Below are 6,000 nucleotides of genomic sequence, written 5' to 3'. Positions count from 1 at the left end.
TCACTCATGAGAAAAGTTAAAGTATAAGGAGATTGTGACTTTGTTTTTGCTATTGTTGAGACATTTCAGTTGTGTCTGACTCTCTATGATCCCATTTTGATGTTTTGTTAGCAAAGATATTGGATTGCTTTGCCATTTACTTCTTCAGCTCATTTTATAGAAGAGGAATTAACACAAACAAGCATAATTGACTTATCCAGGGTTACTCAGCTAGTAAATGTCTGAGGCTGGTTTTGAACTCAGATTCTCCTGACTCCAGAGAGCGCTAACTAGTTGTCCAGATTGAAACTTACCCAATAAAAAAGGATAACAAATAGAGTTCAAATCTTTTCTTTTTAGAGGGTGGAAATCAGTATCTAGAGAGGTTAGGTGACTTGCCCAAGGTCACATGAATCTGGGTCCTCTAGCTCCAAGGTCTTTCCACAAGGTCTTTCTCTTAATTACCAGTTGAACTAAGATTAAGACTCATTTTTCCTGATTCTTGGTCCAGGACTTTGTTTTCCAGTTATTTTCAGCATACAATGTAAAATAACATTCTTTCCAATGTCAACAAACAACCTTCTTGTCAAAAGTTCCATCAACCAATCAATAAGTTTGTATTAAACTCTGCAAGGCACTGTACTAGGCTCTGGGTGTGTAAATATATTGAAAATAATCCCTGCCCTCAGGGATTATTAGGATTAGGATATATCCTAACAGGATATATATATATATATATATGTATATATATATATATATACATATATATATATGTGTGTGTATATATGTATATGTGTATGTATATGTATACATGTGTGTCTAAAAACTCACAATATGTATAATTATATATATGAGTATATATTTTTGCACTCATATAAGCATATGTAAATTCAGAATGAATATGAAGAGAATAAATATGAATAAATATAAAGTTGCAATACAAGGTAATTTGAGAGAGAAGAGGAAAGCTTCATGTATAAGGTGATGCTTAAGATGCACCTCAAAGGAAGTGGATTCTATGAGCTGATACTGAAGGAATTCATTCTAATTATAGAGGATAAACTATACAAAGCCCACAGAGAAGGGAGACAGAGTGGTGTGTATGTGTGTGCATTTGTGTGTGTGTGTGTGTGTGTGTGTGTGTGTATGTCACAGGGAAGGCCATGTTGGCTGGATCACAGAATGTAGGTGAGGGATAATGTATAGTGAGACTAGAAAGATAGCTTATGGCCAAGTTGTGAAGGCTTTAATAGCTAAACAGTTTATATTTAATTCTCAAATCAATTGGGCACTATCTGAGTTCTATGAGTAGGGGAGTGACACAGTCAGATCTCTATTTAAGGAAAATCACTTTGGCAGCAGTGTGGGAGATGGACTTCAATGGGAGAGCCATGAGTCAGGGAGACAAGGTAGGAGGCTGTCACAATAATTTAGATGAGAGAAGGCTTGAATTAAGGTGGTAGCTGTGATTAATGAGAATAAAACAGATAGGAAAGTTGTTGGAGAGGTTGACGTAGCACAATTGGGTGACTTATTGGATTGGGAGACTGAAGGAGCCTAAAGATTCAAGGATATTTCCAGCTGAGGCAACTTCTAGGATGAATTTCCACACTTCAAATGTAGACTATTCAAGGTCTTCCATGCCTTATAATTCAATTCTAAAAAAAAAAGGAAAAAAATCATCATACTTCCAGTCTCTCATCCTTCACTGCCAATTGCTCAGATTTCTACCATACCTTGATTTCTTTTCCACATCTCATCATTGAAATTATTCATTGAGGGCTTCTTTTTGTTTTTTTTTCCCCAGTTCCCAAAGAGCAGTCTTTAAAAAGGCTCCATTTCTCTTTTTTGAAATATGTTATAATTGGTATTCTTTCATATATCCTTCAAATTCAGTTGATACTCCAAGGACTATCTTGTTCTTCATGAGCAAATGGATAAGAAAGGGTTAGCCAAAAATGGTCTTCATTTTCACTTAAGACTCAAATACAATTTTTTTCTCTTGGAGAGAGAAGGAATTATTCAAAATGAAGTATATTTAGCAGCGATATGATAGATAGTAAATCACTACAGAATAATAATGAATCCTTATGAAATATCATTACTATATTGGCAGTATATATTTTTCACATCTGTGCATTCTTCCATAATGAGCATGGAGGTCCAAGATGCCAAACTGGGTGGAAGGATGATCACATTCTTCTCAATGCAGGAGAACCAGGAATAGGCAGAGTGGGCAGGTGAAAGATCACTTGGGAAAGAAGAGTCCCCTCATCCATTCCTGGTGGATCAGACTCCCACCTCTACCAAGCCTTTTCCTACTGGCCTGACTGTATCATTCCAGGCAGACTGTCTATGTATCACCTTGTCTGGGACCTATGCCATAGGGAATGTTGGATATGCATGTCAATGTCATTGGTACATATTGGCTTCATGCATCCCAGCATCTGTCTTTTCCTTCCTCTACCGACTGAATGAGAGCAACAATAGCAGCAGCAGCAGCAGCAATAATAACAACAAGGTTAATAATTAACATTTTTAAAGAGCTTTCAAGTTTCAAAGCACTTTTCATCTATTATCTCATTCAAGCTTCACAATTACCCTGTGAGTTACGTATTATTATAGTTTCCATCTTACTCATGAGGAAATTAAGATTTAGCAAAGTTAGATAACTTAACTAGGGGGTTTGAGGCAAGAATTACAGGTCTTTTTAAATTTAGGTTCAATTCTCTGACTACTGTATCAAGGCTTTAGTATGGTAGGCAAGACTAGGCTAGTAAGATACTTTTTTTGGGACCTCTGTTTTCTCAACTGCAAAATAACAGGGTGGGATAATCAGTTTGAGCTCTATATCCTAGGATAATCATACAGTTGGATTTCTTGTTGAAAGCTCCTGCTGAGAAATGATTGTCTTATTAGTTGTATTTGTGTCCCTATACGCCCAGAGTCTAGCATGTTGACTGGCACAAAGTAATCACTTAATAATTATTTATTGATTGATTTATTGAAGAGAGAGTGAAATGAATATTCTGTTCCAGAGAGTGAAATGTCTTACCATTTTATCAATAGGGCTGTGGTTTAAGTGAAATTTGGCTCAAAGTGTTGGCCACTCATCTTCAGAAATAGTGAAAGTCTCCGAACTCCTTGGGGATTCTGCTTGACTGGAGCAAGGATTCTGAGCTTTGACCTTCCTATCCCATGTGAATCATGGAAAAATTTCAGCCAAGACCTCAGGGTGATCATGCTTTAGAAGTTTCTGGTACCCAATATTTGTCACTTAGTGTGCTGGATGATTGAACTGAATAGTACACATTATCTAAGGAGAGTAAATTGGAGGAAAATTGGGATGCCTTTCTGGTCCCTGGAGCAGAAAGGGAAGGGATAGATAACCAGACAAACTATCAAGAGACAGAGATATCAAGCTTGAGTTGGGTTTCATGTCATACTTTCCACAAATGGAGTCAAATAGCTCTCCTAATCAGGAACTCATGTCCAAAGAAGAGAGAAATGTGACCTTGTAAGTGGCCCTCACTCCAGTGTAAATGGTGGAGACAGTTGAGTTTCAAGAAGAGTCCCTAATTGCTAAGGTTTCTTATTGTTAGAACTTATGGTATCTGATGGCATAGCTGAAAGCATTGGTTAGGAGGGAACTACAAAAATTTCCCCTATGAGTTGTGAGAGAGGTAGGAGAACATTAGATCATTTACACACAGAGGTAGATGGGCAGGTAGGCCAGAAGAGGACAGCATAACCAAGAGGTTCTTGGTAGGAATGGATTTTTCATCTAGGACCAGTATTGTTAATTTTTTAATGTGTGTCAGAGGTCCTTTGGGATCCCTTCTTAGAATATCTTTAATTATATAAAGTAAAATTGATATGCTTAAAAAGAAAATCGATTGTATTTAAATACAGTTATTAAAAATTGGAAAAATGTTAATGAATGTCCATGTCTCATTTAGGACTTGGATCAAGTGAAATCTTGGAATTCTAGCCCTGTGATACTGATGCTTTGTGGGACATTAGGTTATTATACTTTGCTTCCTAAGGAATATATGATTGTTGATTTTTCTAGCCTTTTCTGAAAACTTCCTTCTGACACATTCCCGTTTGGATGATTGAAAGTGGAAAGTTGATGCCAGCTAACATGAAGTTTTGTTTTTTCCCCCTAGGTAGGTGCTCAAATCAGAAGATATTTGATGGTATTCATAAAGTAAATGGGACCCTTTATTCAGGCAAGTAGCTCTGGCATAGAGATTACATATACATTTCTGTTTGAGATAGATGATCTTTAGAGAAAATTCTATTGGCAACATAGTGACTGAGCTCATTTCAGAACTGACCTCAAATGAAGTCTCAAAGCATCTTCAACAAATAAGTATGAATTTGATAAGATGCAGAGAACCACCAAGACAACATAAAACCATTAAAAATAACAAACTACCCCTGCCTTATCAAATGAAATATTTGTTTTTTCTTCTCAGTTATACCATAGTAACCTTATTTATTTTTTAAAATAGAAATCTATAATTTATAATTGAAAATGAACGCTCTGTAATATTATTTGCATGCCCTCTAACTTCAGGGAGGTGTTTTTTTTTTTATTAGCTTATTTAATAAGAGTCAAAACAGGTCTGGTCAGCTCAATAAAACTGAATAGAACTAAAATGCACATTTTCATTGTCCCAAGGCTTTATACTATTGAGTCCAAAACAATCCAAATTTTGTGTCTGAGTAAATTATTCTAGTTTCAAGAGTATATTATTGCAGTAAGCTCATGAAAATATTTAATTTTTGAAACATGATATTTTGCCTAAATTAGTATAAAGCACCATGACTCAGGAATAGTAGGAATGTTATCTAGACATCATGGCAACAATTGCTAGAGAATACATGGAGAAAATGCACGCACCCCTGAATTGTGATGGGCACAAATTGTATTGATTCATATTTCTATGAATTAGGACCAAAGCAGATGAGTAAGGAGAGCACGCACTTCCTCTCTGACTCCATTCTGTCTGTTAATGTTTATAAATAATTTCTCCTCTACTCTTATTTTAATTGCAGATGTTTTAATCTCTTGATCCCTTCATCTAAGGCAGCATCCTATCTCTCTCTGCATCCTCCCACATATTTGTGTTTTTGACTTTCATAAAGAAAATGAACTTGAAACATAATGAAAGGCTGATCACTGGACAGATTCATTCTTTTATTTATTTTTATTTTTTCATCCATATGCACATGCATATTTTTAAGTTACAAAATTTCCTTCTACCCTTCCTTCCCCCCCCTCCCCTTAATGGTGAACAAACAGGATAACATTGTGTGTGTGTGTGTGTGTGTGTATGTACACACACACACACACACACACATATATATATTTATGATAAACATGTTTACAGATTAGTCATTTTCAGTGTGAGGAATTAGGATTAAGGGAGATATATGATATTTTTTATAAAGTGTTCATCAGATTCTGAAGGGTTGCTTTTTGTTGTTTTGTTTTTCTTCCTCTGGATGGGCATAACATTGTCCATAGCTTGTCTAAAACAGTTGTCCTAGCTCTCTGAACTGCTGAGAGGAGCTGCTTCCATCAAGGGTGATCATTTCATGATATTGTTGTTAATATGTACATTGATCTCTTGGTCTTTCTCCCTTTGCTCAGCATCAGATCCTGTAAGTTATCCATGCTTCTCTAGAGTCCCACCATATATGGTTTCTTATAGAATAATAGTATTCCACAGTATTCATGTACCATAACTTGTTTAGCCATTCTCCAACTGATGGGCATCCCCTCAACTTCCAATTCTTTGCCACTACAAAAAGAGCTGCTATGAATATTTTAGAACATGTAGGACTTTTCTTATTTTTTTATGATTTCTTCTGGATATAGACCTAGAATTGGAATTGCTGGATCAAAGAGTTTGATGAGATTAATTGCTCTTTGGACTTAGTTCCATATTGCTCTCCAGAATAGTTGGATCAGCTCACAACTCCACCAGCAATGCATCAGTGTCTCAGTCC

This window comes from Macrotis lagotis, chromosome 6 (assembly GCF_037893015.1).
Source record: "Macrotis lagotis isolate mMagLag1 chromosome 6, bilby.v1.9.chrom.fasta, whole genome shotgun sequence".
NCBI lineage: Eukaryota > Metazoa > Chordata > Mammalia > Peramelemorphia > Peramelidae > Macrotis > Macrotis lagotis.
The sequence above is the reverse complement of the archived record's forward strand: the minus strand, read 5'-3'. Positions refer to the sequence as shown.